Source organism: Mandrillus leucophaeus, unplaced genomic scaffold, assembly GCF_000951045.1.
Source record: "Mandrillus leucophaeus isolate KB7577 unplaced genomic scaffold, Mleu.le_1.0 Scaffold238, whole genome shotgun sequence".
NCBI lineage: Eukaryota > Metazoa > Chordata > Mammalia > Primates > Cercopithecidae > Mandrillus > Mandrillus leucophaeus.
The window spans coordinates 818,287-830,967 of NW_012102454.1; the positions used below are offsets into that span (position 1 = coordinate 818,287).

Sequence of the window (12,681 nt, forward strand, 5' to 3'; positions counted from 1 at the left end):
ATCTTGTTCTTAAACTTAGAGGGAAAGCATCCAACTTTAATCATTATGATGTTTGCTGTGGGTTTTTTGTACTTGCTGTTATCAGGTTGAGGAAGTTCATTTTTATTACTACTTTGTTGAGTTTTAAAAAATTATTATTATGGCCAGGCATGATGGCTCATACCTGTAATCCTAGCACTTTGGAAGGCCAAGGCCAGCAGATCACTTGAGCTCAGCAGTTTGAGACCAGCCTGGGCAACATGGCAAAACTCCATCTCTATATTGAAAAATAAAAATAATTTAAAAATTACTATTATGAAAAGATGTTGAATTTTGTGATATGCTTCTTCTGCATGTGTTGAAATGACCATATGATTTGTTTTTTGTTCTACTGATATTATGTATTACAATAGTTTATTTTTGGATGTTAAACCAACCTTGCATTGCTGGCATACATTCTTTTTATATATTGTTGGGCTTTGTTTACTAGTACTCTGTTGAGAGTTTTGCATCCATATTTATAAGAATCATATTGGCCTGTACTTTTCTCTTTTTATGATGTCTTTGTCTTGTTTTGGTATCAAGGTAATACTGGTTTCATAAAATGAGTTAACTGTCCATAAAATGAACAGTTCACAAAGAATTGGTATTAATTCTTTGTTAAATGTTTAACAAAATTCAGCCATCTGGACCTGGAAGGTTTTTTTTTTTTTTTTAGATGGAGTCTTGCTCTGTTGCCCAGGCTGGAGTGGAGTGATCTTGGATCACTGCAGCCTCCGCATCCTGGGTTCAAGCGATTCTCCTTTCTCAGCCTCCTGAGTAGCTGGGACTACAGGCATGCACCACCACACCTGCCTGGCTAATTTTTATTTTTTATTTTTTTTTATTTTTAGTAGAGATAGGTTTCACCATGCTGGCCAGGTTGGTCTTGAACTACTGACCTCAAGTGATCTGCCTGCCTTAGCCTCCCACAGTGCTGGGATTACAGGGATGAGCCACTGCTCCTGGCCTGGAACTGGAATATTTTGTGGGTGGTTTTTTGATTATGACTTAATTACTCCTCACTTGTTGTATGCCTATTTAGATGATCCTATTTCTTCTCAAGTTAGCTTTCATAGTTTCTATGATTCTGGGGATTTGTCCATTTCACCCAAATTATAGAATTTCTAGGTATAAAATTGCACTAGTATTCCTTTATAGTTCTTTTAATTTCTATAATGTTGGTAGTAACGTTTCCTCTTTCATTTCTGATTTTGGTAATTTGAATCTTTTCTCCTTTTATCTTGGTCAGTATAGCTAAAAGTTTGCCAATTTTTATTCAATGGCCCGATATTTTATAATTGAGTTGTAGCAGTCTTTTGTTAAGACACATATTTTGCAAATATTTTTTCTTGTTAAGGTTTACCTTTTCATTTTCTGAATTGTGCTTTTTTGAACAGTATTTTTTTTTTTAGATGGAGTCTCGCTCTGTTGCCCAGGCTGGAGTGCAATGGCGTGATCTCCGCTCATTGCAACCCCCACCTTCCAGGTTCAAGTGATTCTTCTGCCTCAGCCTCCTGAGAAGCTGGGACTACAGGCACGCACCACCATGCCCAGCTAATTTTTTTCGTATTTTTAGTAGAGACAGGGATTCACCATGTTGGCCAGGATGGTCTCGATCTTTTGACTTTATGATCCGCCTGCCTTGGCCTCCCAAAGTGCTGAGATTACAGGCATGAGCCACCATGCCCAGCTGTTTTGTTTTGAGAGTCTCACCTTGTCTCCCAGGCTAGAGTGCAACGGTGCAATCTTGGCTCACTGCAACCTCTGCCTCCTCCCGGGTTCAAACGATTCTCCTGCCTCAGCCTCCCAAGTAGCTGGGATCACAGGTGCCCGCCACCACACCCAGCTAATTTTTGTATTTTTAGTAGAGATGGAGTTTCACCATGTTGACCAGGATGGTCTTGAATTCCTGACCCCATGGTCTGCTCACCTAGGCCTTCCAAAATGCTGGAATTACAGGTGTGAGCCACCGTGCCCGGGCTGAGTTCTCAGTTTTCTTATGGATTCTTTAGAATTCTCAATATGTACGATCATATCATCTGCAAACAGACAATTTTACATCTTTCTTTCTAATTTGGATGCCTTTTATTTATTTTACTTGCTTAATTGCTCTGGCCAGGACTTCCAGTAGTAAGTTAAATGGAAGTAGTAAGAGCAGGAGTCCTTGCCTTGTTCCTAATTTTAGAAGAAAAGCTTTTAGTTTTTCACTGTTGACTGTATGTTAGCTATGGCCTTTTCCTATTGGCCTTTACTGTGTTGAGATACATCCCGTCTAACCTAATTTGTTGAGATATTTTTTCTTACGAAACGGTGTTAAATTTCATCAAATGCCTTTTCTGCATATTCCAATTTCCAAAAGCTGATGGAGTTGTGCTGCCATTGGGTTTCAGAGCCACATAAAATGATTTTTATCCTTTATTATGTTAATACAGTAAATCACATTGATTGATTTTCATATATTGAACCATACTTGCATCTCAGGGATAAATCCCACTTGATTATGGTATCTGATTATTTTAATGTGCTGTTAAATTCAATCTGCTAATATTTTGCTAAGGATTTTCGCATCTGTGTTCATCAGGGATATTGGCCAATAGTCTTCTTTTCTTGTGCTATCTTTGGCATTGGTGTCAGGGTAGTACTGGCCTCATAAAATGAGTTTGGAAGTGTACTCTCCTCTTCAATGTTCAATTTCCACATATACGTGAATTTTCCAGTTTCCCTTCTGGTGTGGATTTCTAGTTTCATTCCATTTGGCTCAGATAAGATACTTGATATGATCTTCTTAAATTTGTTACCTGATCTTTTCCCCTCAGCTTCAGCTGGCTCTCCTAAACTGTGAATTATCTTAGAAAAAACTGTATTTTCAGGAATTAAGTCTAGTGGAGACATAGCAGGACTTGATAGCCAGCCAGATCTAGATAAAATTGTAATTGATCTATTCCCGAGAATATTTTATGTGGGCTTGAGAATAATGTGTATTCTGTTGCTATTGAGTGAGATGTTCTGTATATGCCTGTTAGGTCTATTTGGTCTTCAGTGTTGTTTAAGTCTTCTGTTTACTAACTTCTGTTTATAATTGATCTTCTGTCTGCATGTTCCTTCCATCCATACAGAAAGTCAGGAATTGAAGTCTCCTATTATTGTCTATTTCTCCCTTTAGTCCTGTCAATATTTGCTTTATGTATTTCGGTGTTCTTATGTTTGGTTCATATATATTTATAATTGTTATATTTTCCTGATGAATTGACCCATGTATCATTATATAATGTCCTTCTCTGTCTCTTACGGTAGTTTTTGACTTAAAGTCTATTTTGTCCAATATAAGTGTAGCCACCTGACGCACTTCTGGTTACTATTTGCATGGAATATCTTTTTCCATTCATTCAATTTCAAACGATGTATGTCCTTAAATCTAAAGTGAGTTTCCTGTAAACAGAATGTAGTTGGGTAATTCTTTTTTTTTTTTTTTTTTTTTTTTGAGATGGAGTCTTGCTCTGTCGCCCAGGCTGGAGTGCAGTGGCTCAATCTCGGCTCACTGCAAGCTCTGCTTCCTGGGTTCACGCCATTCTCCTGCCTCAGCCTCCTGAGTAGCTGGGACTACAGGCGCCCACCACCTCACCCAGCTAATTTTTTGTATTTTTAGTAGAGACGGGGTTTCACCGTGGTCTCGATCTCCTGACCTCGTGATCCGCCTGCCTCGGCCTCCCAAAGTGCTGGGATTACAGGTGTGAGCCACCACGCCCGGCGGTAACTCTTTTTATCCATCCAGCTACTCTGTGTCTTTTGATTGAGAAATTTAATCTATTTATATTTAAAGTAACTATCGATAGGGAAGGATTTACTATTTTTTTTGTTCATTGTTGTTAGTCTAGTTCTGTTAGTTTCTGAAGAAATGATATTCTTAGTTTAGTGTTCTTACTGCTCCCATATCCCTACTAGTAACCCCTCCAATTTTACTTTTGATATATTCACCCATCACTCCTACTATATTGTAAATTCCTTTGAGGCAATAGATGCCTTTCAGCTATATGTCACTAGGCTCAAGCACAATGTCTAGTGTAGAATCAACTCTGAATAAACATTTAGTAAAATAATATGTGTAAGCTAAGTGAAATGCTTATATTTTTCTTTTCCCCCCAGCTTCAGCTGGTTCTCCTGAACTATGAATTATCTTAGGAAAGATTGTATTTTCAGGAATTAAGTCTAGTGGAGACACAGCAGGACTCTACAGACAGCTAGATTTGGATAAAATGGTAAGGACTGTAATTTGCTATTTTAGGGTTTTATACTAGAGCCAGACCAATTACTTTTCCAAATAGACCTTATCTAGGTATTTTCTTGAAAAAATAATCTTTTCTGAATTTTCATGGAGCATGAAAACACTTCTATATAATATGTGACATCCTAGACTTAAAATTTCCAATAATCACAAAGGAGCCATGAGCTTTTTCTTCCTTTTTTTCTTCTAGACATAAGGGCCTCTATGTCATACCTATCCTCTCTAGTCAAAGTGTGAATATGTGGGGATGATTTTCTTAAGTCTAAATGAAAGAGAAAGACACAAAGGAGACATTTATTTTCAAAAGACCAAATTTGTTAAGTTTGTTTCCCTTACACACATCAGGGGTGGTCTAGCCTATGACCAAATCAGAGTGATGGAAGAGAAGCAAAGAGGGAAAAGGCAAGGGAGGGTCACCCATCCCTTCCTCCTTTGAGCTTCTCTTCCTCATGGCTGCTATCCCTTACATCAAAACACAGAGATGTCAGATGTCAGCCTGTGCAGTTGTAAAGTGTGGCTATGCCACATCCTATTTGCTGAGCCACAGAACTTTGAAAAGTTACATCTGCCTCAACACAGCACCACTTATAGAAGTCAATTTTTCTTCCACAATTGAGTAAAAGAGCAAAGACATGTGAGCAGAGAGGATCAATGAACAAAAACAAGGCATTCTCTCTCTATATATATATATACACACGATGTATATATGTATACATACACATAATGTGTATGTGTGTGTATATATATACATATGCACATATATATAATGTGTATGTGTGTGTGTGTGTTTATCAGTCTAGGAAAGAAAGAAAAGGGCCCATTGAGGCAAATGGGCCAGACAAAAGGAGGCAGCTACAGGCAGCAGGGGGTCCTGCCAGTGTAAGACGGGAGGAAAACTGACCCATAGCTTGGTTCTACCAGACTGATAGTTGAAACTGGGTGTGGTGTGGTGGATACTTACTGATCTTTTTCTTCTTTCCACAGTAGACTGCCTCAAGGCCAGTGTGTTGACTTCTGACCAGCCTCATCTGAACCCACACCCTTTAACATATATACAAAACACCCTGAAGGGTTGGGCTGCCAGCTTTCTTTAGGATAATAGAGGGCAGGTTAAGTTTGTTTGACATAACTAGAAGAGGCGGAGCCTCTTCCTAATGGAGCAAGGTCCATTTATGGCAAGTTGTGGTCCCCCACCACTACCAGCTACTTCTGGATAGCTTTTGCTTAGAGTTGATGAGATATTGTTTCTTTCACTAGAAGAAAATGAACAAGTTGGTGATCCCAAACTTCGGTCTCCAAAGGAAGCCTGGGCAGGTGACAAAGGTGCCTTAAGCAGGACTGCTGCTTCTATGCTCACGCTGGAGGTACATTTGCTCTGAAAGATGGAGCAAAAGTGCTGAAGTTTAGCACAGGATTAATGAACAAGAACAAGTCTATATTATATTACATTATATTATATTATATTATATTATATTTGTATAGTAATCTGGGAAAGAAAGAATGGGGCTTGTTAAGGCAAATGGGCAAGACAAAAGGGGATAGCTATAGGCAGCAAGGGGTACTGCCAGTCTAAGACTAATGGAAAACTGGCCCATAACTAGGTATTTTCTCAGTGGTGTTCACTACACCAAGTCAAAGGGCTACTTTGTCTAGATAGAGCCCAGGTATTCTGAGTGGGTGCAGGAATAGAAGTGTCTCCCGAAAAGTGTATGCATGGTGTTCTCCTGTGAGACTGTATCAGATGTGCCCTGAGCATGACCACGCCAGCAGCGGTGAATGACGGTGAGCATACAGATACCCTGGAGCACAGAAATGGGGCTGCCTCCTCCCAGAGTATCGCCTGTGCTCCAGACTGTGTACCCCAGGTCCTCTGCCAGTAGCATCTCCAATCACAGGTGAAATGCCAGCTATTCAAACAGCACAGGTGGGCCCTACGTGTCTGATGGAAGGAATGAACAGATATATCACGTGGCATGCATTTCTTCTCAGTGGTGCAGGTATCTCCAGCAGGTTTGCTCTGGCCAGGTGGGCCCCAATACTTAGACCATATGCAGGAAGAGAAGACTTTTCAAAAATAGTTATGATGTTGGCCCCTTCCATTGCAACACATGTGCCCTGGACAGGTGGGATTCAGGTGTTCTGGCTATAGGTAGGAACGTAACGGCATCCAAGCATAGATGCAGTGCTGGTCCCTTAGACTGCAACAGGTGTACTTTAGTTAGGTGTGCCCCAGGTGGCTTGACTGGGGGCAGGAATAGAAGGATCTCAGCACAGGTGTGGTGCTGGTCCCTTCCACTGGAACACAAGTGCTCTGGCTAGACAGGTCCCAGGTGATCTGAACAAAAGGGGGAACAGCCATGTCTTCTGAAACACTCTTTCTCAGTGCTGACGAATCTTCCAGTAGTGGTAGGTGTGTTTTGGCTGGGCCGGTACCAGGTGCTCTAACTACAGTTGGGAAGGAAAGTGTTTCCCAGGACAGATTTGATTTGTTCTTAGCAGTGCTGTCTTCCCCAGTTGCAGCAGGGGTGCATCAGGGCTGACAGGACCCTGGTGCTCAGGTCTAAGCCTCTCCCATCATGAGCTATGGTACTGGCTGTCCCCCAGTCATTTTGCTCCAAAACTAAGTGATCCAGATGTGGTGGTAGACTCTGGGTGGTAGACCCAATGACCCCAAAGATTTTACTATCCATAAGGGCTTCAGATCCCACAAATACAAATTGGTTTGGATTGGCATCAGCAAGAAATGAGCAACAGTCCTCAGTGTTGTGCTTTCTGGTAGCATTTCATGGCAAGAATAACAGTGGCCACACCAATGGGTAAAACACCCGAGGCATCACCATGGGCTGGCTGAATGCTGACATTGATGCCAAAGTCGACATGGGAGTGTCTAGGTCCCAAAAGCTGAATGAGTTGTGCTGCCATCGGGTTCTAGGGCTGCAGTAGAGGTTAAGTATGAAGGGTTTTCAGGGACTGGCAGGTTTCTCAAAGGGAAACAGCTGTTAACATTGCAGGGAGAGACAGGATGATAACAGATGGGGAATGGGTATGGTACCCATGTTGATTTCCTTAAAGGCAAAGTCAGGCGGAGACACCGAGTCTGAAGACGGATTGCATACTGGAGTGAAGGTGACTGCAGAATCAGTGGTAGGTGGGCCAGAAAAGACAGGACATTGGGGAGAGTGGCTTCTTGGCAAGGCCCTGAATAAGCACCCCAAGATTTCAGCTGATAAGTGTTTCCTGAATAAAAAACAAGCTTAGAAGTTCAAGTAGGGCTGCTGACCATAAAAGCAGGTGGGCTGGTGGGGACGGTGGCCTTTGCAGGGGATATCTGCTCCACACTGGGATGGGCCTGGTCCAATGGGAGGAAGCTCACCCCAGATCTTGAGGGAGACCTGAAGAAGAAAGCTTGGAAGGAAGAGTACTATCCACATCAATTATAACACAGTCCAAGCAGGCTGGGAAATCCAGTCTGCAGACAGGCTGTCTGGCATGCTAGAAGTAACTGCAGAAGCAGTGATGGGTTGGCTGGTAAAGACAGGGGTACTGGTGCAAGCAACCTAAGGAGGGATCTGTAAGAAATGGGGAGGAGAATCCACATGCACAGGTGTATATGACTCCATTCTGCAGAAGGCAAGCTTTAAGGAGAGGGAGAAAGTTCTAGGACATGTGGGTTAGGCAGAAGTAGAGGATCCTGCAACTATGACTGAGGGACTGGAATGCAGAGGGCCCCTGTTCTCATTATTAAGTGGAATAGCAAATATAGGTTGGAAGCCAAAGTGAGAAATAGCAGGAAGAGCAAAAGGAGAGTTAGGAACTCTGCGTCTCATTTCATGATCAGTATCTGATGTGTGTGTAGGTACAGGGGCAAAGAGTACGGGTGGCCTAACAGGCCAGTCAAGTCAGTGACTGCTAATTTGGTAGTTTCTGGAATCTGCAAGGAAAAGGTGACCAATGGCAAAGGACCTGTGGCCTCCACAGCAGATAGGGAGAACAAGCAGGCTGAGCTGCTCTGCTGTCTGAAGGGGCCTCAATATTATTCTCCCACCTTGAGGTTCTATTGGTGTTCAGGGTTCTCCAAGCTTAGGTCTTCTGCAGTAACTATTCAGGCAAGGTAGGAGATGGGGGCAGCTCTCTTCACTCTCACAACAGTGGCAATGGGGGCAGCAATGGCAGCAGCAGGGGCATTGACAATTTCTGTTCACAGAGCCTACAACTGGCAGATGTGAGTGGAGAATTTCTCATTGACAGAGTATCTGAAAGCTTTCCTCTGTGAGTTGTTGTCTTTGACTTCAATGTGGCTGGTGAGCTGAGTTGATAATGGCCTTCATCAAGCTCTTCCTTTCTCTGGCAGCAGAAAGGAGAATGTGGCTGGCCATTCAGCCCTGCTGCACCTCCTTCACTGCCATGAAGAGGCAGGAAGCCTGCAGCAGGCAGGACTATCTGGGCTGGTGACGGCATGATCTTTTGTGAATGAGCTCATAGAAGACATCTGTAACATCTGACCTCAGCTGTCGTCTGAGTGATTGGAATAGAGGCTTATCTTCAGGAGTCCAGGACTGCTCCCAAATATGTGATGCTTCTGTTGGTTGCTAGGGACCTAGATGCTGATTGTACTCTCCCACTGCTATAGGGGCCCATTTTCTCTAACTCTGTCTTCTCCCACACTGAGGATCTTCCTCCTTCAGTATCCATTTCCTTCATGCCCCTGGTATCTTCATCTCGGTCTCCTTTAAGCAAGGATCTGGGGGGAGGTGTAAGTGGCTGTCCCAGGCCTCACAGGTGACTGTCTGATCAGGTGATGAGGGAGGAGAGTCCATTTGTGCCTTGGAGGAGGGATCTTTGTCATTCTGGAGTGGCCACTTGGTGGTACAAGCAGACAGCAATGTCATTTTCAGAGCGTCATCTCAGGATCCCCAGAGAGGAACATTGAGGCTTCCTGGTGGGACACTATCCTTTAGGGGTATATGACACCAGGATCTTGGTAGAACTACCAGGCAAAAAGCCAAAATAGAGAGATCCCAGCCAGAAGGGGGAGCACACTGGGTAGGATTGAACAAGTGCGTGATAGCATGGCCAGGCATGCGATCAGGATGGGGGCAAAGCTTGCTAAGCAAGTTGCCTATGAAGGGCAGTTTGTGTGCTGTCAGGTCCTGGGAGATATGACATTTGGAGAGGTCTCCTAACTACCTGCTACCTCCATGGCAAACCAGGTACTGTTCAACTTGACACATGTGACACGTGGGACATGTGACAGAGAAAAAGTGCCCCAGCTAAGGGCATACTGCCAGGAAAATGCATGAGGAAAAGCACTGAAGGGCAAGAGGCCCAGAGGCCGAACCCCAGCAGGACTCTCTAGTACTTCTTGGGATTCCTACTACAGGTTGCAGGTGTTTGGCACCAGACAGTCTTGGTGGCAAGGTGGGACTGTCCAAGACTGAACTCCAGGAGCCTACATAACTGTCACTTCCAGGGCACCACGTCTGCAGGCACCTCAGTGCCACAGGGTGAATTTCAGGCTGTTCCTTTCGGACAACTGCCGCAGATGACACCGGTTCACCCTCAACACCTATCCCCACTCCTCCAGGCTGGTAGGTCAAGGCTCCAACACCAGCTCCTCCAGGGGCCTCCCTAGCTCTTCTTCAGTTCCAGGAGCTGGGTGCACCTTTTCTGTGGCCACCCAGGACAGGCGAGTATCCCAAGCATCTCTGGGGGACTGCTAGGCTTTCTGAGGTGGCAATGAGGATACCACAACACATTCTTTCCTGGCAGGCAGTTTATCTTCACTTATTTTTACAAATTTAGTAAGACAGCATTTAAGCTGTAAAACCTTCCTTGTATCACATGTGTACTAGTGGCCCGCATTCCACACTGGGTGGAATTTGAACCCTGGTTGTCTGATTCCAGAGCTCATACATTTAACCACCAGACTATGGTGCCTTCCCATCATGTAGACATCACATATTACCATTTTTGACAGTCCTTAGGGTACTTAGTACAATTACACCTCCGTAATGAACACAGGCACTGCCTATGGCTTTTCTCCTTTATTCTCTTAATATGGTGAATTACATTTATTTTTTAAATATTAAACCAACCTTGCATTTTTGGGAAAAACCTCACCCAAAAGTGGTCATGTTAGATCATATATATTCATAATTGTTATATCTTCTTGATAAGCTGACCCTTTTATCAGTATATAATGTCTCTCCTTTTAATAGTCTTTTTTTTTTTTTTTTTTTGAGAGAGAGTTTCACTCTGTCACCAGGCTGGAGTGCAATGGCGTGATCTCGGTTCACTGCAACCTCCGACTCCCTGGTTCAAGTGATTCTCCTCCCTCAGCCTCCTGAGGAGCTGGGATTACAGGCACATGCCACCATGCCCAACTAATTTTTGTATTTTTAGTAGAAACAGGGTTTCACCGTGTTGGCCAGGATGGTCTCAAACTCCTGACCTCACGATTCACCCACCTCGGCCTCCCAAAGTGCTGGGATTACAGGCATGAGCCACCGTGCCTGGCCCTTTTAATAGTTTATTAGTATAGCCACTTCAGCTCTTGTTTGGTCATTATTTTTATTGGATAACATTTCCCATCCTTTCACTTTCAACCTATATGTGTCTTTAGAGCTAAACAAGTCTTGTTTAGACAGCATATCATTGGGTCTTGGTTTTCATTTATTATGCCAATATCCACATGTTTATTGGAGAGTTTAATTCATTTACATTTTAAGTAATTACTGATAAGGTAGAACTTCTGCCATTTTATTTGTTTTCTGTATATCTTATGCCTTTTTTGTTCTTTTCCTCCATTACTGCTTTTTTTTGTGTGTTTAACTGATATTTTATAATAAATGTTTTTGATCCCCTCTTCATGACCTTATGTATATTTTTAAAGATACTTCCTGTGGTTTCCATGAGAATTATATTTAACATCCTATAACAATATAGTTTGAAATTATTGCAAGTTAACTTAAGTGGCATATAAAGTATCTACTCCTATACAGCTCCTCCCCCTTTATCTTGTCACAGATTACCTCCTTATATATTGTGTGCCCAGTCATATACACTTATAATTTTTATGTACTCATCTCTTAAATTATGTAAGAAAAAGTGGATTTACAAATCAAAAGCACAGCAACACTGACTCCTATGTTTGCTTGTGTAGTTATCATTACCAGACATCTTTGTTTCTTCCTACGGCCTTGTGTTACTGTCTAATGGTCTTTCTCTTCAATTTGAAAGGCCCGTTTTAGGGTCTCCTGTAGGGAACAAACTCCTTCAGATTTTGTTTACCTGGGAGTATCTTAATTTTTGCCTCATTTTTGAAGGACTTTTTTGCCAGATATAGAATTCTTGGTTGACAGTTTATCTTTTTCTTTTAGCAACCTAATACCTCTGGCTTTTATGGTTTCCCGTGAGAAACTGGTTGTTGGGTGGGCATGGTGGCCCATGCCTGTAACCCCAGCACTTTAAGAGGCAAAGGCAGAAGGATTGCTTGGGCCCAGGAGTTCAAGACCAGCCTGGGCAGCATAGTGAAACTCATCTCTGCAGAAATAATAATAATAATAATAATAATTTAAAAATTAGTAGGCATGGTGGCATACACCTGTAGTCCTAACTACTCAGGAGGTTGAGGCTGGAGGATTGCTTGAGCCCAGGAGGTCGAGGATACAGTGAGTCATGATCATGCCACTGCACTCCAGCCTGGGCAAAAGTGAGATCAAGTATCCCTTGTACATGATAAGCTCCTTCCCTCTTGTTGCTTTTAAGAGAATTTGTGCTTGTCTTTCAACAGGTTGATTGTAATGTATTTCAATGTGTATCTCTTTCAGTTTATTCTATGTGAAGTTTATTGATTGATATGTCCCCACCCAAATCTCATCTTGAATTGTAATTCCCGTAATCCCCATGTGTCATGGGAGGAACCCAGTAGGAGGTAATTGAATTATGGGGGCGGTTACCTCCATGCTTCTGTTCTCAAAATAGTGAGTGAGTTTTCACCAGATCTCATGGCTTTATAAAGGACTTTTTCCCCTTTGCTTGACACTTCTCTCTCCTGCTGCCTTGTGAAGAACTATGTGTTTGCTTCCCCTTCCGCCATGATTGTAAGTTTCCTGAGGCCTTCCCACCATGCAGAACTGTAAGTCAATTAAACCTCCATCCTTTATAAATTACTCAGTGTTGGGTATTTCTTCATAGCAGCATTAGAATGGACTAATACATTGATCATAGATTCATGTATTTCATCAAATTCGGGAAGCTTTCAGGCATTCTTTCTTCAAATGTTATTTCTTCTTCTTTTTCTCTCTTTGCTTCTGGGAATCCTTTACTGCATATGTTAGTGTGCTTAATGGTGTCCTGCAGGTCTTATGTTTTTTTCA

At 42.6% G+C, this 12,681-nt stretch overlaps 1 long non-coding RNA gene across 1 annotated transcript in view; it reads left to right on the top strand.

Annotated features, from left to right (window-relative positions):
* LOC105541326 overlaps positions 1–5,556 on the top strand; it is a 7,094-nt gene extending 1,538 nt beyond the window's left edge. The window contains exons 2-3 of the long non-coding RNA XR_001006328.1: positions 4,165–4,277; positions 5,288–5,556. This is a non-coding gene — a long non-coding RNA (uncharacterized LOC105541326). The remainder of the gene's footprint in view (positions 1–4,164; positions 4,278–5,287) is intronic.
* The last annotated feature ends 7,125 nt before the right edge of the window (positions 5,557–12,681 follow it).